This window comes from Cupressus sempervirens, chromosome 3 (genome assembly GCF_028749045.1).
Source record: "Cupressus sempervirens isolate cs-2001-9-10 chromosome 3, ASM2874904v1, whole genome shotgun sequence".
NCBI lineage: Eukaryota > Viridiplantae > Streptophyta > Pinopsida > Cupressales > Cupressaceae > Cupressus > Cupressus sempervirens.
Window position 1 is genome coordinate 192,796,131 of NC_143120.1, and position 23,697 is coordinate 192,819,827.

At 36.1% G+C, this 23,697-nt stretch overlaps 1 protein-coding gene across 1 annotated transcript in view; it reads right to left on the reverse strand.

Moving 5' to 3' along the window:
• Nucleotides 1-1,522: 1,522 nt before the first annotated feature.
• Nucleotides 1,523-23,697, reverse strand: part of LOC149565467 (zinc-ribbon domain protein) — a 46,542-nt gene continuing 24,367 nt past the window's right edge. The window contains exon 2 of the mRNA XM_089819005.1: nucleotides 1,523-1,718. The gene's annotated coding sequence lies outside the window, so the exon portion shown is untranslated. The remainder of the gene's footprint in view (nucleotides 1,719-23,697) is intronic.

Below are 23,697 nucleotides of genomic sequence, written 5' to 3' on the forward strand. Positions count from 1 at the left end.
TCAATTGATAACGATAACAAAATTCCCAATTGATGCAGCATATAATAACAACTGATGTCTAAATGAATACTCCCGAAAAATAACCTCAATAATAAAAGTACTATTATAAATGAAGAAATGACAACATAATCCACCAATAAGTCACAAACAGCACTTAAATATGAGATGCAATAAAATGGCAAGCCAAAGGATAGCATGATCATTTGATAATTTTGTCTCCTCACATCAATGCTCATGAATTACAAATAACAACAGCAGTGTTTTCTGTTGTGAAAAGCATCAGTGATAATGATCATAATAGCAAGAGTTGTTCCTTGTTTTCAACGTTTACAAACCTGATTTCACCTAGGGCCCACAGAAAATTGCATAACTGCATGTATTTTCAAATAGTGACAGCAATAATTGCCATTGACCCTTGCTCTAAACCTAGTTGCTAGTCAATAATGGTAGCTGGATAACTTAACAGCTACTTACACTGATCAGGGTGCATAATACATTTCTCAAATTTCTAGATAATAATGATGAAAGAGATCACTGATTTGATATTTTTCAGAATAAATAAAGAAATAAACTAATTTATTGCAATATTACGAGTGATAAACACATACTCTGGCTGTTTGTTTGCAAAAAAGATTCCGAAGACCTTGGGGGAGGGGATATCAGAGTAGGATTAAATGGCAAAAAGTTCTCTCTGGATTTGTAAAAGGCTTAAGTAGCTCTCGTAATTTGTTTTGGCATGTTTTATAATATGATATTTTGTGTCCAATTTGGCAAGCTAGAAATGAGGATATCTTCCAAGGCACAAAGAAAGTAATTACCTACGAGGAGAAGAGTCGCATTCTTTAATATATCTGGTCACAATCACAATGAAGATTTCAAAAGAAATATTTTTAAAGCTGCTTTAAGGCACTCTGGAGACAGGTAAAACAGAAAGCATTGGCCTTTAAATAGGGCAGATAATATACCATACATGAAGGGTTAGAATTTCAAAAACAATATAACAGGAAGTATCCATATGAAACATTGCAAAGAGGCCTTAACTTCTGGACAGGGCCATGATTATGTAAATGATGGAGATGATCTTGCAGTTGCAGTGATGAGATCCAACATCATCCTTTCAGCCATAGACCCTCCATGGAATGATGATGACCAATTCAGAGATAGCGGGAATTTCTTATTAGTCTTAGTAGTTTGTTTAAGCAAATTGAGATATGATGTATATGACTATACTTATCGTTGCACAAACCAACTGTATATGACCTCAAAAGTGCTGTTTTTTGTTGTTTGTTGCTGAAAACAATATGATACCAAGATATTGAAACTCTGGTTTCCTTTTCTGATAAGACCCTGTGTGGTCTGTAAGAGATATTGTAGCGTAAGACCCTACATGGTCTGCAATTAAGATGGTATAGGCTGAACAGACATGGGTTTTTTTTTGTTTACGATTTGTAATACAAACATCACAGGTGATATATGGGCCACGTATTGGTGAAAGTTTAAATCAAAGCTGCAACCAACAATATTTTGAAAACTTCAACCAATCAAAAAAAAAATTGAGAACTTCACAATATTTTCAAGAAGCTGTCTTAACCGTGTCAAATAAAGATATATCAAATATATTACAATATTTTATAGATGTGTACTATCACTGCAGAAAATGTTGTTCAACGACTAGGCCTCACCAACAAAGCACCAAAAAACCTTTATCACTTGGATGCCTGCGGCAAAAAATGAGATTTCAGTCAGGCCATAACATATTTTTTAGCATAGCATTTATTCCCCCGTGTGCTCCCACATTGTATAGCACCACTAGGCTTATGCACTGTTTGCTTCATAAGCCATTTAGAAATATTTTAGATCACCAATGCAATCAGCAATGATAAATTTAGAGAAACCTTATTTTGTCAAAAATACCATAAATGCAACAGCAGATCCAATAATCCAAAATGCTGATATAAGTTTGAAATAACTCAACACAATATAGTTATAGTAGCAGAAATAGATATTGATGACTGATATAAACATGCAAACCTTTATCTAACAAATATATGATAAATATGATAGAAAAATTGATGTACTAAAAACTGATATAAAATTAATTATAATTAATCTTCAGACAAAATCAAAATATTCACTTGCAACTATCGGATCAGATTGATGCAACAATGCTAAAATAATTTTGTACAGATCAGACAAGGCTAGAAGTGGAGATGCACAACCATAATATCATGAAAATTTGATGTGACACTAATGGCGATGGATGGGAGCTGGGAAAACTAGCAGACCTTGGAAGGTACAACAGCAACTAGAAAAAATGTCTGAAACCCTTCAACAATCTTAAATAGGCATTATATCGTCTCATTTAAACAGCCATTTTATCTAGAATAACAATAATATTCATGTTAACATTTATGAAAATAAAGAGGCTAAGCCAACTTAAATTATCATTATTAAATTATTTCTCTTACTTAGTCCTTTAGCCTACAAGAAATAAGGAATAGGCAACAGTCCTTTATTACTTATTTTAATTTTAAAGAGGTACATGACAGGCAAACTTTTCTTGGAATTGTAAGCTCATAATGCAAATTAATCATATGACTATTACTCCTGGCCACTAAATCAAGCCATGCATATTATATTTTACATTCCACCAAAGTAGCTGGATACACTTCTATACCGATACAATACAGCACTGATACACATTGGATGCCGTGCCCCATAAGCCCAAAAAACCTTTGCTTTTCCAACTATTCCAAAAATTTGTGAATATAATTTTTTTTAATTTCATGTAAATCTTCCTAAATTTAAATAAGCTTTGATCCTATATTTATTTTTTATTTTTTAGTTTTTGGTATAACAAAATTTGCACCAACGAAGGCAGACAAATGAAAAATGTTTTTCTATTTCAGCAACCAAGTTTTAGGGTTATTTACCAATGCAACTTAAATCAACTTATAAATATGTATTTAGCAATTATGTGTCTATATTGCTTTTAAACTAATAAAAACCTCTATTAATAACTTTGAAACTAGTGTTAATAAATGTGTATAGGATTCTTATGAAAAGTCATATCCAACCGAGTGCATATTGGTGCTCTTCAAAAATGGCCATATTTGTATTCAACATTGTATCCAAATCTGCAACCATAATCATGTTCATGCAACTTTGAATTGCACAGAGCATTCAAATAACTTCAGGAAGTCAGTAATTTTCAACAATCCTCCCCATCGCAAAAATCAACCTTCAAACTAACACATCACACTTTGCGATTCTCACAGTTCTCACCAAGCATGGACATCTTGTAGCCTCACTCAAAAAAATTCAGGGATGCTCACCAACAAAAAGGAAAAGGACACTCACCGACAAGAAAGGAAATAGATACCATACTTCAACCTATAAAATGAAGATCCAAGGTGTGGGGGAGCAGGGGGGGAGGATGGATCAGGTGTATGAGTTGAAAGCTCGTCTGGCAGTGCTTATACCACCACTGACATCTTCATCGGGGACGCTTTCTCAACACCCTCAGTTGTGATTTTTTTTTTGCAATGTTGTATAATCTCTCATTTTTGTTGTTTGTTGGGAGACACCTTTCTTTTTTAGGGGGACGATGTTGTCAATAAAATAGTTGTTAACATGTAATTAGTGTGTCTCAAGTGTTAATGTATAGCGTCAGTTGAAGTAATGCAAATGGTTATGTGAATTTTGTTCTACAGATATTATACACACACACGCACACACATATATATCTGTGTGTGTGTAGATACATTGAAATGCTCACATTACAAACTGTACAATTATTGGCTATTATTATTATCGGGGGACTTGATAGTCTACCGCCGGTCACAAAAGGATTACATGTGAAAGTTAAACAAACTAATGTTAATCATGCACCTGTAGAGTCATGAATCTATGGAGACATGACTCTCCACTATGTTTTATATATATATATATATATATATATATATATATATGCGATCAGATCAATGGGACAAATATCAATCCACGGCAATACAAGTCTCAGCGATCTGCATTCTTCTCTCTGCAGGTTAACACATTCAGAATTGTTGATTCTCCATTGTTATTATAAACTGAAGATCAAGATTGATAGGTTGCCATTCAAAGACAAAGATTTACCCCTCAGTTTCTACAATCGACCAAGTAAGGATATTCATTGTTATTCAAATCTGTTATAATAGTTTTATCTATCAGAAATCTCTAAAATTAACATGGTATCAAAGCCATTCTGATAAGCAACTATATTATTCAGAATTAAATCTAAAATCTCAAAACTATAATATTTACAATTATATCCCCAAAATCAAAATGATGAATCACGTAAGGTTAGAGGATAGGCTTCAAGGAGCATCAAATTTTTCATCATGGAAGATTCAAGTCATGATAATATTAAGAGAAATGGAATTAGAGGAATACATAGAAACAAACAAATCCATGCCTAAAAATGATCCAGATAAAACGACATGGAAAAGACACAATAACAAGGCCATGAAAATTATAATAGACTCTGTAAAAGATCATATTCTGCCCTCTATATCCAATCTTAAGACTGCATTTGAGATGTTCTCTACTATTAAAGACACGTTTGAAGTCAACAATACTAGTAGACTGCTAACCCTGAAACAAGATCTACTATACATAAAAATGAATAACGGGGAGTCAATTACATCCTATTTTTTAAGAATTTATGAATTATAAAATCAACTTGCAACAATGGAAAATCGAGTTGATGACAAAGAACTTAGTATGATGGTATTAAGAGGACTTCCTTTATCTTGGGAAACATTTATTCAAAGTCTAAGCTCACAACCTGAGCTTCCTAAATTTGAATTACTAAAAAATGAATGCACACAAGAAGAATCAAGATTAGTCTCAAGAGGACTACGTATAAATCAAGAGGGAGACATTCAAGCTCTTCATGCAAATTCAAACCAGAAAAGAAAATTCAAACATAATAAAAGGGAATTTGACAAATCATATAAGAAACACGATTGGTTCAAAGTAAGATGTTTCCTATGTGATAAAATTGGTCACTCTCATAACTTTTGCCCTGAACGAAAGAAAATTCAAGCAGCCTTAGCAAAAATCACAGAAGAGAAAGCAGAGAAAGAGGAAAAAGTAAACTATGCATTTTATTTAGCTCTTTCAAGTCAACTAAACTCAAACATAAATACTTGGATTATAGAGAGTGGAGCATCTCGGCATATAACAGGTTTTAGAGACAAATTTGAAAGTTTCTCAGAATACTCCTTAGAAGAAGTCACAATTGGAGATAATTCTACTCATCCTATAAAAAGGTATTGGCTCCTACTCAATTCACCTAAATTCAAGAATTACTCTCCAACTCAGAAATGTGTTATATGTACCTGATATAAAAAAAAATTTGGTCTCTAATTCTGGTCTTGCTGATCAAGGATTCAGAGTCACTTTTCAAGAGGACAAAGTTTTATCTTGGCCAAAGAACTAGAATATCAAGAAAGCTATTTCTATTGGATTTAGAGATGGAAGTCTATATAAACTTTGTAATAATCAAAACTTTGCCCTATGTCTTGAAACATCAAATTCCACCGAAATTTGGCATAGGAGGCTAGGTCATTTTAACTATCATGCATTATCATCTATAGGAAAACTTGTAAAGGATTACCTACTCTCAAAACTGGTAACTTAGCATCTGCAAAGGATGTGCCCTAGGCAAAAACACAAAATCATTTCCTAAAAGTGTTCACAAATTAAAATCTGTTCTTGAACTTATCCACACCGACCTTTGTGGTCCTATATATGTACCTTCACTAAATGGGTGTCTCTTTTCTGTAATTTTTATTGATGACTATTCTAGAAGAACTTGGATCTACTTCCTAAAATAGAAGGAATCAGCTGACTTATTATCAAAATTCAAGGAATTCAAACCTCTAGTTGAAAACCAATCAGGACAGAAAATAAAAATACTAAGGTCAGACAATGGAGGTGAATACATCTCCGAAATTTTCAAAAACTTTTGCATTACTGTTGGGATTAAGAGGGAGCTTTCTGTACCATATAATCCTCAACATAATGGAGTTGCAGAACATAAAAATAGATCAATTGTTGAATCAACCAAAGCAATGATGCATGATCAAAACCTTCATACTTGCTTCTGGGTTGAAACATCTAACACTGCAGTCTACATTCAAAACAGATGTCCACACTCGGTATTAGAGAACACCACTCCTGAAGAAGTATTTACGGGTATTAAACCAGATCTAAATCACCTAAGAATATTTGGGTGTCCTGTTTATATTCACATTCCTAAAGAGAAAAGAACAAAACTAGAACCATCCAAAAAGAAGGGGATACTCATTGGATACAGTGAAACAACCAAAGGCTACAGAGTTTCTATTCTGGGTCAAAGAACAATTGAGATTACTAGAGATGTGAAATTTGAAGAAGATATTGCCTTCAATATTTCTAAAAATAGTGATGAATCATTTACAGAACCTGCTCCTGAAATAGATGAAAATCACACAATAGAAATTGACAGGGAGAATGATATTGAACCATCTTCTACCTCTACATCAAATCATGAAGATTCAAAGAATGTTAACAATAAAAGGAGGCCACTTTGGGCTAGGAAAATGATAGAAGAGAATCATGTTGAACCTAATGAAGTGATTCGAGAAAGTAAAAGAACAAGAAACCAATCATGCTATGTAGCATTATTAACTGAACTTATAAAAACAGAACCTTCAAATGTTAAAGAAGCACTATCAAGCCAACCTTGGAAAGAAGCAATGATTGAAGAATATAATTCCATACTAAAAAATGATGTATGGGATGTTGTACCTAGACCTAAAAACAAATCAGTTTTTTCTTCTAAGTGGTTGTTCAAAATTAAGCATGCACCTAACGGCAGCATTTAAAAGTACAAAGCCAGATTTGTAGCATGAAGTTTCTCACAAAATGAAAGTATCAATTATAAAGAAACATTTGCTCCAGTTGCTAGATACACTTCAATTAAAATTATCTTGGCCATCACAGCATCCAAAGGATGGAAGGTTCATCAAATGGATGTTAAAACAGTATTCCTAAATGGTAAAATTGAAGAAGTTTATATCGAGCAACCAGAAGGGTTCTACACTCATGACAGTAAATCTCATGTAAGTTAACAAAAGCACTATATGGTCTCAAACAAGCTCTCAGAGTATGGTATGAAAGAATAGACAACTATCTAACAAAGTTAAGATACTCTAAAAATGACGCTAATCCTAACTTATACTTCAAGATAGATGGTTATGATATGATTATTCTTGTGATATATATTGACGATTTGTTGATATCAAGTGAAGAACATCTCATATAAAAGTACAAACAAGAACTAACAGCAAAGTTTGATATGAAAGATTTAAGTCTTCCACACTACTTCCTAGGACTAGAAGTCTGGCAAAAGGATAACTACATTTTTCTGAATCAGGGAAAATATACCGTTGATATTTTAACAAAATTTGGGATGATGGAATGTAAACCAGTTACTACTCTTATGGAAGTCAATCTACACAAGTTGAAGGATGATATGATCAAATCTTAATCTACGGATCCTACTTAATAGAGGCAAATTATTGGATTCTTAATGTACTTAGTAATACTCGTCCTAACATATGTTATGTGACTAACACCTTAAGCTAGTTTATGTGTGCATCGAAGAAGATACATCTACATGCAGCTAAATACATCTTGAGATATCTAAAAGGCACTATTGGCATGGGAGTCAAATATGATCAAGCAAACATCAATCTTCATGGATATTTTGATTCTGATTGGGCAGGCAGCTCTATTGAACGTAATAGTACTTCTGGATGTTGCTTTAGTCTTGGATCTAGAATGGTTTCTTGATTCAGGAGAAAACAGTCTTCACTTGCATTAAGGTCTACCGAAGCAGAATACATTGCCTCTTCTTTGGGAGCTAGAGAAGCTATATGGTTATAAAAGTTGTTAGTTGATTTGTTCAAAAGACCTTTGAAGCTCACTCTGATCAGTGTTGTATCAAGCTCTCAGCTAACCTAGTCTTCCAAAATCATAACAAGTATATTGAAATTCCTTATCACTACATTAGAGATATGGTGGATTGAGGAGTTATTCAACTAGAGTACATCAATACTAATGAGCAAACAATAAATATCTTTACTAAGACTCTTGCTAAAGTGAAGTTGGAATACTTCAGAGGAAAACTTGGTATGATCAAATTGTAATATTGGATATTGAATTTTAATTTTCAATTTATGTGTGTTTATGCTTCTATTATTGTTTAGTTGCATCAGATATGTAATGAAAGGTGACGATCTTTCATAGACATATATGTTCAAAAGGTAATCATTTGTGAGGTGACGATCTTGCAAATGATAGGCATGTTATCATGAAAATTCTAGATATTGTTTCAGACAATTACAAATCATAATATATATTATGATAGTGTTCATAGCATGGTGATTTTTATTATTTGACAAGTCACTATTTTAGAGTGTTGAAAGTTGGAAAATGTGTTTAGATATCCTATTCTGATATCTCTTAAAAGGTGTATTACTTCTCCCTTGCTAAGAGAGAGTGTTAATGTATAGCGTTAGTTGAAGTAATGTAAATGGTTATGTGAATTTTGTTCTACAGATATTATACACACGTGTGTGTTTGTGTGTAGATACATTGAAATGCTCACATTACAAACTGTACAATTGTCGGCTATTATTATTATTGGGGGACTTGATAGTCTACTGTCGATCACAAAAGGATTACATGTGAAAAACAAACTAATGTTAATCATGCACCCGTAGAGGCACATCTCATGACTCTGCGGAGACATGACTCTCCACTATGTTATATATATGTGATCAGATCAATGGGACAAATATCAATCCACGGCAATACAAGTCCCAGCGATCTGCATTCTTCTCTCTGCAGGTTAGCACATTCTGAATTGTTGATTCTCCATTGATATTATAAACTAAAGATCAAGATAGATCGGTTGCCATTCAAAGACGAAGATCTGCCCCCCATTATCTGCAATCGACCAAATAAGGATATTCATTGTTATTCAAATCTGTTATAATAGTTTTATCTATCAGAGATCTCTAAAATTAACATGAAGGGTAGGCAGTTTGGTAGTCGGTTGGTTGTGACGGTTCGTCACCACCCTTCGGCACTTTATATTCTATGTATTGTATCTGATCATCATTGGGAATGAAGAAGTAATGTTGTCATTGTGAGTCTGAATACATGAATGTAAACATCTGCTGAAGTTAATAAAGAAGTTGGCAAGTTCTCTAATACTATGTTGATATTGTATTGTGTTGCATCAAATCACTTTCCTTGCTATTCATTTTGTATGATCTACACTTGTTACCCATAGCAGCAATTAGATGTTGATGGCATGTAAATTGCTTCTTGATTCATTTTCACCAAATTTTCATCCTTGAATATCTTCTCACTGCCTGCTCTTGAACTTGTACTTGAAATCTTAATTTCTTAGCCCCAACAGTCTGAAAAATGAATTACTTCATGTAGCTGGATCCTTCAAAATGAACTTTGATTTCTAGAGGAAGTTCAAGTTGGTGATGATTTCTTTCACTTTTACACTTGCAATTCTTCTCGATCTCCTCCATCTTGATTTCAATCTTTGAGTTTCAATTTTCAAATTGATCCTTGACCTAGGACCATCCTATTGCTTGAAACTTTTGAGCTTGATCTTTTCCAAGGTACAATTTGCTTTCGACCATTTCATTCTCCCTTCCTCCTAGCAAAACACAAGTGATAAATACAATAAGTTTGTAAAATAGATATGTAATCCCTTACAAATTTCACATATTTTCACCGTCAGATTCTAAAATTGACAAGTTGAAATCAACTTGAGAAATTCTATCTTTTAGCCAAATTTTATATCATTTCAACACCAATTGCTAGAAAGTCCAAATTTGGGGCAGTTTAGTTTCAAGTTTGTACTCCCACTCGAAAAGGTTGCAGAAATCAGAGGCATAAAGGTCCAAATGGGACCAGGAGTGATCAGATTCTAACCTTGCTTCCGAGCATCTTCACTCTCCCTTTCTCCTATGCATTTTGCATTAGAAATAGATATGAAATCCCTTATAAATTTTACATATTTTACCACTCAAATTCCAAAATCGACTTGGAAGTTTCTATGTATTTAGCCCAATTTATAATCATTTCAACATGCAATTGTTAGCTGGCAGAAATCAAAGGCATGAAGTTTCAAATGGGACATCTAGTGGTCAGAATCTAACCTATCCAAGGCCCAATTCACTCTAACATCAATTCTTTGTTTCTGGCCTTCTCAATCAAGTGAATTAGTTCCTCCCTTTCTTTTGAGCATCTTCAGATCTGAAACTCCATTTCAATCATCTTCTTTCCTTTAAAATCTCAAGCTTCCCTCACAAACTTCTCCTGATTTTAGGTTTGATCTTTCGATTTCAGTTTTTGCATGAAAGGGGCAGATTTCTCATCATTTTGGATCTGATTTTCATAGCAAAAAGTCTTAGGAGCAACTAGAAATGATCAGATTCATGAAAACAGATAACATAGCCTGAAATCTCACACTGCGAAGGAGGTGGAAATTAGGAGGTTTAAGTCCCCAGTGGGCAAGAGTTTCATCTCCAAAGAAATGACACAAGATCTGATGAGTTTTGCTCACAAGTGGGGACATGAGAGGGTCGGATTCTGACCTCCCCATGTTCAAGCTTGAGCATGGGGTGGTCGGAATCCAACCATCCCAAGTCCACAACGTTACTCAGTTTCAAATTGCAAACTTCCTTTTCTTTTGAAAATCTTTCCTTGGTTGATAATTGTGCTCTGATCTACATCACTACTTTTTTCACAATTTTTTGATGAAAAGTCTTTAACTCGTTAAAATACAAGGGAATCTAACTTTCATTGTGAAACCTTCATATTCTTATTCAAGAAATGGCTATAAAGCAAGGCTGGATGAAAAAGGAATGGCTGAAATTCAAGGTCTCAAGTTCCATCTGTGACATGGGGTGGTCAAAATCCAACCTCTCCATGTTCCAGCTTGGACATAAGATGGTCAAAATCTGACCTCTCCATGTTCAGCACACTAAGTCTTTCCCTTTACTTCAAATTGCCTTTCTTTGTTCAATACAGTTTCCTTTTTTACTTCTCTCTATGTTTCTCAACTTAAATTTCATTTCTGTAATGTCTTATGCAGTTCTATAGAGTTGAGGATTGTTTTCTTTAATTTAATTGTAATAATCTTCTTCCTTTCTATGACTCTTATATGATTCTTTAGTTTTTATTCTAACTCTGGTTATATGAGCACCATATATATATATATATATATATATATATATATAGTTGATAACCAAATTCACTCTTGATATCAATGACTATGAAGCACAATCTCATCAATTTCAAGGATTGGAAGTGCCTTCTACTAAAGTATGACTCTAGCTGAGTTGTACAGACTTTGTGGATCTAGTGTTGAACTTGGATATTTCTTGTCATGTCCCCTCTCTAGTCTAACTAGCAGAGTCATGAGAGTTGGCCTATTATTGGAGTCTTGTAGGCTAGCAATGGTGGAGAGAGATTCATACTGGATACTCAATGACCAGAGTTGGTTCTACATGCAGTTTGAGAGCCAGTCAGGGCAGTTCCTTAATTTTAGAGATTTTTCTAAAATTTAGGAGGTTGTTGCAGTGATCAGATTTGAGGCTCCTCAGGGTCAATATACAGATTCAGTTTCAGGGTGACAGGGTATATTCCCTAGTTTCTAGGAGCATCCCCAGTTTTTAGGGATGGGACTGTTAGTTGGCCCACATTGGCCGACATCAGTCACAGGCAGGTGACAGGACCTGTTCACTAATTATTTGGTTGGTTTGGCTTTCCAATTGCATTTGGCTTTCTAGTTGAATAAAAGGAAATATTTTTGAAATTTACTAAGTTTGCGTTTAAATAAATTAAAATAAAGCTATTTATATAGCTAACTGCAGTTATAAGGGGATTTGGGCTTCATCTAGTCAGGCAGGCCTATGTGTTATAGCTCGTTGGAAAGGTCTTGAATTATTTGAGGAAGGGGTTTTTTCCTATACATAGAGGCTTTTTAATTGAGAAGGCCTTTTTATAATAAAGGGAAAGGCATATTCTCCCTTTAAGGTCCAATTGGCTTTGAGAGGGAGATAAAAGGAGATGTTGGCTAATTCTTTCATTATCTTTTACATCTTCATTCTTGGTATTTGTGATTTTTCTTTGAGGAGCAATTCTAGAGGATTGGGACACAAACCCTAGAGCCTAGCTATTGGGACACAAATCCCAATAGATGGTTTTAGCAATATTCTACAGTATTATTTCAGTCGTTAACAAAGATTGTTAAGTTCGGCGTTTGAGGATGCTTGTGCATTGCACATTGAGGGTCTTGTTTGGCACGTTGGATCTTCTTGCTGCCTTGGCATGACTATAGCAGCCATACGGTTGCCTTTCAGCTAACACATGATTTGTTGGTTGGCTTACGTCAACCATCTCTACCCTTTTGGTGTGTGGCCGGTCCATTCTTGCAGCTAGCGTCTTCATTCCTTGTTTGTAAACACCTTTGCTGGCATATTGATTACATATCTTGCCTAGTACGATTTGTAGCTATTCTAGTTCACTGAATATTATATTATTTGTTGTTGTTAATTATTGTTTTACTTATATCTAAAAAATACAAAAAAAAACAATCTTTCTGCAACTTCTGTCTAATTCTCTAAGACCATAAGGAAAGCACAGAAAAATCTATCATTTTAATTAAAATTTACAAAAGTTCAATGAAAGGATCCTTTTGGGATCTTTCAATGGTATCAATGCTTGAATCCTGCTAGCATGTAGGATTTTGGTGAAATTATCACAACAGGTTACAGAAAAGGGTTTGATAATTCATTTCAGCATTTGGCATCTATTTTTATCTATCTTCTATGCATCATGGTAGAGAAATACACAGGTTTTATGAGCACAAGAGAAACTAGTGGGGAGCAAAGGCCACTAGAGACACAGAGATACCAACTATTGGTGAGGCACAGGGTGTTATTGGTGACGACATACCTACAGAGGCAAAGGAGAGAGTTCATGAGAACTCCGATTGTTTCCCAACCCAAGATAGTCCAAACACTGGACATATTACAGAATACCCTGGAGCAGATGGAATCGAATAGGCATGGAGGTAGACAGGAAAGACAGGGAAGGAACAGGTCAATTTCTGTTGCAGGAAGCCAACACAGTCATCGATCCCAAGTCTCAGCACAGAGCTCCCTTCATTCCCATAGGCAAGAACATCCACATATTCCTGCTCAGGATAGACCGTTATTGCCTCAATTTGGACAAGTTGAGCAGCCAGCACAGGTGTAGCCACCTAAGGTTGGATTCCAGGATTCAATCATGGCAACTACAACTGAGTGGAAAGCCCTACCCCCAAAGGTTAGGGATGTTTTTCCTTTTCGACATTATTGTGCACAGCATAGGGATAACACCAGGTTCAAAGGAGATAGAGGCTATGGACCTAGCAGATCAACAACCTCAATAGAGCCACAGGGAAGATCACACTAGCTACCTATAATGGCATGGGTGATACGAGTGCACAAGCTTGGGTGCATAAGCTAGATATCTATTTATCATTGAGACCTATGCCTAAGAGAGAGGCTATACAATTTGCAGTTTTGCATTTAAATGGGATTGCCTATGATTGGTGGCACCATGGATTGGTCACCCAAGATCACACCATGGTTTTCTCCTATGTGGAATTTCACTGAGCGATTCATTGCTAGGTTTTATCATAAAGACACGGAGCTTTGCTACCAGGGGTTGGCACATATTAGGGAGACAGGGAACATAGTCTTTTGTGAATGAGTTGCAGTGTATTGCAATCATGGTTTCGAACATGTCTCATAGTCGTTGAGTGATGTTGTTCATAGAGGGTTTCCAAGACAAGCTGAAGGAACTGGTATGACCATTTAGGCCAGCCACCCTCAAGGAGGCCATTGATGTTACATTTAGACTGGACACCCCTCCTATAACTTATCAAGCATATAAGAAACCTTTTAGGGATTCTCGGCCTCCCCAGAAGGCCAACACTTCCCAAGGTAGAGGGAGACCACCTTCTAGACCACCCAGGATGGACTAGGAGATGAGGAATGAGCCGAGGAGGAAGAAACTATGCTTCTCCCATAAGGAGTCATGGGAGCTTGGACATCGTTGCCTTGGTAAAGGCAACATTCATTTGATAGAGGTAAGATCTAAGATAGGCGATGAGGAGATACCTGATACTAATACTGAGGATAGTCTGGAGGAGGTTGAGTACGAACACCTACAGTTAGAGCTACACATTTCGAAGCCTTTGGCATTAGCTAAAGTGACTATGGCTATTCTCTCTAATATCCCAGATTTCATGCCTTTCGTTTGAAAGGTACATTGAGAGGCCAATGGGTTATGAGCTTAGTAGACATAGGTGCCACGCACAACTTTTTTGACAAGAAGCTAGTTGACAGGCATAGATTCTAGTCTGAGGACTTTGTTGGTTTTGGAGTGAAGGTTGCAGATGGTGTCGTTTTGCGCTATACTCGAAGGATTTCTCAACTTAGCATCCAAATGGGGGACTATACTCTAACAGATGATTTTTATGTGCTACCCTTGGAGGATTATGATGTAGTTTTGGGCATGCAGTAGTTACAGGGTATTGGGCGATACATCATTGACCACCATCGCATGTAGATGGAGTTTCTTTCTGGAAGGAAGAAGAGACTATCTTGAGGGCAGCTTTAGACAGTGGTCCTAAGGAGGTAACTTCCCGCGGGATGGAGACTATCATTCGTCATGATGATATACTTTGGGCTACACATTGTTTTGTTAAGTCCAAAATACCTACACCTCAAGATGGCAAGGCATTTCATGTAGACATGCAATCAGTGATGACCGGCATGGTTGTGTCTTTGGTGTCATCTTCTGGTGTACCTCCTGATAGAGGTTTCAAGCATGGGATAGAAATAGAGGATAGGACTAAGCATGTGATTACTACCCCATATCGTCATCCTAGAGCATACAAGGATGAGATTGAGAGGACCATACATGAGTTACTAGATATGGGATTCATTCGCCCTAGCTCTAGCCCTTTTGCTTCTTTTGTGGCACTTGTAAGAAGGATGGGACTTTGTGGATGTGTATTGATTACAGAGCCTTGAATGCTGAGAATTGTGTCTCAACCTTGCAAGCTTTTTCCGGAAAATTGTATAAAATTCTATAATTTGTTTGTGGTAGTTTTCCACATGTTTATGAGTTGGAAAAAGGTGTATGAGTTGTTAAAAATGTGTCTTGTCCGTAGAACAATATGGAAGGGCTATTTTTAGAATATAAACGACTTATTATATGACTTTATGGAGGTCTAAACTAGAGGTCAAAATTATGGACGAAAATGCTATTCATGAAGTTACAAATGACTAGTGGGTAACATGTGGCATGGTTGTTTTGCCCATGGTTTAGACCCATGGTTTTGTAAGACCACAAATGGTTTCCAAGTTGTGAATCACTATAAAAGGAGGGCTTGGGGAAGCGTTTGAATCATCAAGTTTTGTTTGCAAGACTAGGTGCTAGAAGGAGTATCTCTGAGTCTGAGTCCAAGTTTGAGTTGTGGTGATGTGCTCCTGTAAGAACTTGCATTGCAAGTGTATTGTAATCTTCTTGATTTGAGAATACATTGTGCGGGTTTTGGAGGGTGGGGTTTTTCTCATGGAAGGGTTTCCCCACAGAAATTATTGTGTTATGCGTTCATTGTTATTTTGATTATATTATTATGCATTTCTTGAGATCTTTGCAATAGTTGGTTGAATTTGCATAATCATTCTCTCAAGATTAGTGTAGGAAGCGATTTCATGCACCTTTTCTTTCTTACAAGTGGTATTAGAGCCTGGCCAGTTTTGGTTCTATTTGTTGGGTACAGGGTTTTTTGAGCTAATCAAAGTTTGAGTGAGAGCTTGTGCAGAGGTTTTCATTTCTGTGTTGCAGAATTGCAAAGATGGCAAGCATATCAAGGAGGATTGATGTAGAGAAGTTTTCTAGCACAAACTTTGAGATGTGGAAGCTGAAGATGGAAGATCTATTGACTGATCGGGCTCTATGGGATGCGATTGATGAGAAGAAGTTGAGGCCCGCAGATCCAACTTTAGTCGCACAATATGATGTGACAGGCAGAAAAGCTAAAGGTCTCATCAGATTGTGTCTTGCAGACTCAATTCTGATTAATGTCCATGAAGACCCTACCACAAAGAAGCTTTGGAAGAAGCTAAGTGAAATCTATCAAACAAAATCACTTGTGAACAAAATTTTCTTGAGGAAGAAGTATTCCTTGAGAATGGAAAGTGGACGGATTTTTGAGCATCTTGAAAGTTTTAATATGCTGATGACTTAGTTGGCCTTAGTTGGGGTGTCGATGGATGAAGAACGGTGCCAAATCTTGCTATGTTCGTTGCCAGACTCATGGGACAGTCTTGTCATGGCCATGGGGAGCACTTCAGTTGTCTTGAAAATGGAGGACGTTGTTGGTTCTCTACTTTCTGAGGAGATGAGAACGTAGGTCTCTCTGAGTGCCAAAGAGGCTTTGAGTGTTCGAGGAAGACCAAAAAAAAGAGGCAAGAACGAAAAGCAGCATGGCCATTCTAAGTCCAAGAATAAGGGGAGATCAAGATCTCCTAGTAAGTCCAAGGCGATCTGCTGGAATTGTGGCAAACCTAAACACTTCCAAAAGGACTGCAAAGAGGAGAAGAAGCAATATTCTGATTCTGAGTCCAAGAAGGAAGATGGAGATGTTTTCATCGCAACCTTGGCCATTCATGCAGGTGATAATGCATGGTTATCTTTTCACATGACTCCTAATAGAAATTGGTTTAGTAAGTATGAAAAGTTTGATGGTGGTAAGGTGTATTTGGGTGATAACTCAGTTCTTGATATTGTTGGTCGTGGAAGTATTCGTGTGTAATTTTTTGATGGTAGAATTAGAAGATTTGATGGTGTCTTGCATATCCCGAGATTAGCGAAGAATTTGTTATATGTTAGCAAACTAGTAGATGCAGGTGTGCATGTACAGTTCTAATAAGACTGTGAAGAGGACTACTTTGTTGGAGAAGGAGAGGATTTCTCTTTCAACAAATGGTCACGGTTTTTGGGTACCCAAGGGTGCTCTATCTACTGAATCAAAGTTACCTGCAAAGAAGACTATGTTATGGCACTAGAAACTCGGCCACATAGGTGAGAAGGGTCTACAAACCTTAAAAAGTAAAAACCTTGTTGATGGGTTGAATGACTGCAATCTTGAGTTTGATTTTTATGGTAAACAAAACCGCGTTCAGTTTTACTCAAGTTCTCATAAGTCCTTATGTATTTTGGATCTAATCCATTCGGATTTATATGGTCCAATTGTTGTTCCTTCTATTGGTAGATCAGTTTATTATGTTTCTTTTATTGATGATTTCACTAGAAGAACATGGGTTTATTTTTTTAGGAGTAAAGCTTAAGTTTTGAGTCATTTCAAAGAATTTAAAGCTATGGTTGACTTGCAGACTAGAAGAAGATAAGTGTTTGAGGACTGATAATGGCGATGAATTTTGCTGCAATGATTTCAACACATTTTGTAAAGATTGTAGTATTAAGAGAGAGAAGACAACTCTGTATTCTCCACAGCAGAATGGAGTTGCAGAAAGAATGAACAGGACCTTGATAGAGAAGGCTAGGATTATGCTAAGTGGAGCTAGACAGGAACAAAGGTTCTGGGCTGAAGTTGTAGCCACTGCCTGCTACCTAATAAATAGATCTCCTACATCAGCTCTTGTTGATAAGACACCAATGGAAGCATAGTCGGGCCACAAGCCTTTGCTTAAACATCTGAGAGTTTTAGATTGTGAGGAATATGCTCATGTGCCAAAGGAGAAGCAGACAAAATTGGACAACGTTATCAAATGTATCGTCATTAGATATGGTTATGGTGTGAAAGGATACAAGCTTTGGGATCCTGTTGCACAAAAGGTATTTTATTCCAAAAGTGTTATATTTAGAGAAATTAAGTCTTCTTCTGTTACAATACAGCCAGAACAGATAGAAGAAAAAAAAGATGTGATTCAACTTCCTACTACACCTGAGAAAGTTGAATCGAGGCAGTTAAAAAGACAAGATGTTGAAGAGAGCTCTACGAATTCTGAATCATCAAAGGAAGAGGGAGAACCTGATCATGAACTTGAACATGAACCTGAGCTAGATCTTGTTCAAAGGTCTGGTAGACAGAGGAAAGCATCAGAAAGGTATGGATATTCTCCTAATGATTGGAGGTGTATATTTGCTTTGAATGCTAATATTGATGAACCGAAATCTGTAGAAGAGGCTCTTGGTATGAATGATTCAGAGTCCTAGAAAATAGCCATGGAAGAAGAGATGGCAGCTCTTAAGAGGAATGACACATGGGACCTTGTACCATTGCCTAAAGGACAGAAGCCTGTTGGTTGTAAATGAGTGTTCAAAAAGAAAATAGGTTCAGACGAAAGCATTGAGAAGTATAAAGCACGATTGGTTGCAAAAGGATATTCCCAGGTTGCAAGAATTGATTATGGTGAAAAAATTTCTCCTGTAGCAAAAATGACATCCATTCGGTTTTTACTTTCTATTGCAACAGCTTATGATATAGAAGTTGAGCAAATGGATGTGAAGACAACTTTCTTCATGGAGATTTGGAGGAAGAAATTTATATGACATAGCCAGAGCACTTTGTGGTGAAAGGTAAAAGTCATTTGGTCTGTAAATTGAAGAAATCCTTGTATGGTCTAAAACAAAGTCCTAGGATGTGGTACCAAAAGTTTGATACATATGTATTGAGTTTGAGATTTGTGCGATTCAAATTTGACCACTGTATATAGTACAAGTTTGATGGTGATAATTTCCAGGTTATTGCCTTATATGTTGATGACATGTCTATTGGCAAAGGAAGAGGTTTGATTGCAGAATTATAATCTTAACTCTCAACAAAGTTTGAAATGAAAGATCTTGGTGTAGCAAGGTATATTCTGGGAATGGAGATTATAAGAGATAGACAAAACAGAAATCTTTGACTAGGCTAGAGTATGTTGGTAATATTCTGAGAAGATTCAATATGCAGGATTCCAAACCATTGAGTGTTCCTGTTACTATGGAAACAAAGTTTTCTAGCTCACAATGTCCTACATCCCCATTGGAGATGGAAGAGATGAGTCGAGTATCGTATCAGAGTACTCTTGGAAGTTTGATGTATGCTATGGTTTGTACAAGACCAGGCATTGCCCAAGCAATGGGAGTATTTTCCCGTTACATGTCTAATACAGGAAGAACACATTGGGATGCAGTAAAAAGAGTTTTCAGATATTTGCAGGGTACCTCAGAGTACTCTATATGTTTCCATGGAACAAGAGATGAGCATTCTTTGGATATTCAAGACTATGTGGATTCAAACTGGGCTAGCGATGTTGATAGAAAAAGATCCACCAGTGCATATATATTTACATTATTTGGTGGTGCAATTAGTTGGATGAGCAAGCAACAAGCTGTGGTCACTTTGTCCACTATAGAGGCACAGTATATGGCAGCTACTCATGCCTATAAAGAAGCTCTCTGGCTTAAGAGACTGTGCTCAGATATAGAGTTCAAACAGGGTGCAGTAACAACTTATAGTGATAGTCAGAGTGCAATCTGCCTAGCGAAGAACCCGACATTTCATGCGAGGACCAAGCACATTGATGTACAATATCATCTTGTGAGAGATATGGTCAAGGACGACAAAGTGAAGCTGGAAAAGGTGGAGACTTAGGTGAATGTTGTTGATGTATTAACTAAGCCCGTGAGCATAGAGAAATTCAGATGGTGTTCGAAGTCTATGGCCTCTCGACCCCTAGCAATTAAGTTCATGACACTTTGGATCCCCTGACTCTTGCAAAGTGTTCACCAAGTGGAAGAATGTTGAGAATTGTGCCTCAACCTTGCAAGCTTTTTTCGAAAAATTGTAGAAAATTCTAGAATTTGGTTGTGGTACTTTTCCACATGTTTATGAGTTGAAAAAAGGTGTATTGAGTTGTTAAAAATGTGTCTTCTCCCTAGAACAATATAAAAGGGCTATTTTCAGAGTATAAACAACTCATTATATGACTTTTATGAGGGTCTAAACTAGAGGACAAAGTTATGGACGAAAATGTTATTCTTGGAGTTACAACTAACAAGTGGGTAACATGTGGCATGGTTGTTTTGCCCATGGTTTTGGCCCATCGTTTTGTAAGAGCACAAATGGTTTCCAAGTTGTAAATCACTATAAAATGAGGCCTTGGTGAGGTGTTTGAATCATCGAGTTCTATTTGCAAGACTGGGTGCTAGGAGTATCTCTAAGTCCGAGCCCGAGTTTGAATTGTGGTGATGTGCTCCAGTAAGAACTTGCATTGCAAGTGTATTATAATCTTCTTGATTTGAGAATACATTGTGCAGATTTTGAAGGGTGGGGTTTTTCTCCCAGAAGGGTTTCCCCACGGTAATCATTGTGTTATGCGTTCATTGTTATTTTGATTATATTATTATGCATTTCTTGAGATCTTTGCAATAGTTAGTTGAATTTGCATTATCATTCTCTCAAAATTAGTGTAGGAAGCGATTTCGCGCACCTTTGCTTCCTTACACTGAACCAAAAGACAATCAAGAATAGATACCCCATTTCACACATTGATGAGTTGTTAAATGAGCTATATGGAGCTATCTACTTCTCAAAGATATCTCCGTTTAGGCTATCTTCAAATTTGTGTATGGGATGAGGACATGCACAAGACCACTTTTCGTTGTCACTATGGACACTATGAGTTTCTGGTGATGCCTTTTAGTCTCACTAATGCACCTACCACCTTCCAGTACTATATGAAACACATCTTCAACAAGCAGTTGAGAAAATTAGTTCTGGTATTTTTTGATGACATATTGATTTACAGCCGGACATGGGAGGATCATTTCAGACACATTAAGGAGGTGCTTAGCATCATAGAGAGTCGGTCTCTATTTGATAAGTTGTCCAAATGTGAATTTGGACTCAGAAAGATGTTATACTTTGGTCATGTGATCAGTGCAAAGAGAATGAAAGTGCATGAGAAGTTTCAGGCAATTCACAATTGGCCCTCTCCCAGGAACATTACTGAGTTGCATGGGTTCCTTGGTTTATGTGCCTATTATAAGAGGTTTGTAAGGGAATTCTCTCAGTTAGTAACACCTTTAACAGATCTCATGAAGAAGGGAACCTTCAGATGGACAGAGCCAGCATAGGGAGTCTTTGAGAGACTCGAGGAGGTTATGAGCACTTGTCCAATTTTGGCACTCCCTAATTTCAAGCAGCCATTTGTACTTGAGTATGATGCTTCAAGTGAAGGTGTTACATACCAATTTTTGACCTAATTTAAAATATAGCTATTGAGGTTCACATGAAGTTAGTTGACAGTTAAATTGGTTATAATCTTGTGAAATGATAAGATGGTTAGTCGTTATAATTTTAGATAACAAGCTAGTTGATCATTTATCATGAATTCATGGAATTGAGAAAATGGTTAACTGTTATGATTATTTATGATTAAATAATTTATTATGATAATATAATTTAATTACGGAGAATTTCCTTGCAGGAAACACGTCGAAGGAGTGGAAGCATTGTCAAAAAAGAATTAGGCACAAAAGCATCACCATCACTAGGCAGATGGATTGAGGACCTAGCAACTTGAAACAAGATACATCTGTGGGACCCGCATGAGCTATTTAAATAAATATTTTGAGAAACATAAAATAATTGAGTTAAAACATAATACGTACCTCAAGAATTTTAATTTATCTTTCATCATATTATTATAATAAATATTTATATACGTGCATATAAATATAAAAATGAAATGGCACCATTACATTATAATAACTTAATATAATGATGTCACCCCATTGATATACTTACATGAACGTATGCAAGTATATATTATAATAATAATACTCTAGATATAATAACATTCGAATTATAATAATAGTCGAATTATAACCTTCCAACTCTCTTTCCATTCTTTTATTCTTTCCTTGTTTATAATCGATTTAATACTTGGAAATTTGAATCGACTATAATCTTTTCAACTCCTCTTTATTTAAATTTTTTCTTTCTCTCTTTCATTATTGATTTATTATTTGGTAAATCAAAATGGCATATCTTACATAACCGGTGGAAGCCAAGAAGGCACGGCCCTCCTTTTATTTTAGCCATGAATGGAGTCCGGCACTTTTCTATATATTTTTGTCTACCTTGCCATATTAAGGCATTCAACTTAGCATCTGCGTTACCGTCAACCTTCCTTTACACTTCGAACCTTGCTGTAATAACCTCTCTAGCATTCGAATCCACAAGAGCCATGAGCCAAGGTTTCATTTTATACTACCAGCTTGAGCATCCAATGCAATAGCAAATCTTGCCGTAAGAACCCAGCTTGGAGGGATCTACATTTGGGACGCCTACAATTAAAGGAGGACAGATTCCAAATTTGGGTTGCAAGAATTTTAGCATATCTAGTGATACATTTCAAGTCATGAATTATCCTTCCAAAGGTTAAAATGCAATTCTATAGCAGCTGGCTAGGAACAGTAACTTCCTTCTTATATTCATGTTATTTGACTTGCTGAATAAAACTTGAGATTTATGAAGAACTTTCTTCTACTTTTCAATATCATTTTAATGATTCCATAACAGCCAATTAGGCTCACAACACTCTTTTCTCCCAGATTTATTTCAAAGTTGCAATATGAGTTTTTGCTGCATACTTCAAGTCCTTTGTTATCAGTCCTCATCTTTAGACTTTCATAATAAATTAGATACAACCCTTATGGAAGCAATTTTCCCAAATGCAATAAAATCTAGAATGAATTATACTATCCAATGATATTTTCAAGTAGTCTCAAGAACATAATCTTTCTGGTCACAAGCATATTAAGCAGCGAATCTATGCAGCAAGATTCAGTTTGATATCTTGTTTGAATTTACAGATTGAACTTCTTTAATTTAGCTTTTTCTATGGCAAGTGATAACCAAGTAACCATGGTATGGATCCATAAATTATTATGCCACTGGATATTAGAATCAATTCTGGAATCTTTGAAGAACATAATCATGTAGTCACAGATTTTGAAATGTTCGATGCAAATAATCTTCTTGTATAATTGATAGAACTGGTTGTTCTGAGAATTCATAACACCTGGGATTCACCCGGCTGTATAGCCAAGGAAAAGGGTGAAGAGGTGAAAGAAACGAATCTGCAATAACATGAAATAATAGTATCAGTTATGAATTAACAATGTTTATCATTTTTAATATGAATTATTTAATAGATCATGCATAATCCTGTTACTGTAACTCCTGTTGTCAAGTCTAGTGGTATGTTTAAATATCAGGATGCTCAGTAGAAGACAGATGATCCCTGTCTAGTCCGAGTAGGGAGGGCCTTTCTCGTTAGAGATTGTGTGGGGAATAATATAAGGTCTGAGGTTGGATGGTTAAGCCCTTGACAATTTTTCACCTCTCCCAAAGTTGTCCGACGTACAATAGACAAAGATAAGCTATACATTCAATTGTTTGTCGGAAAAAGGTATTATCACTTTTATGATGTATAT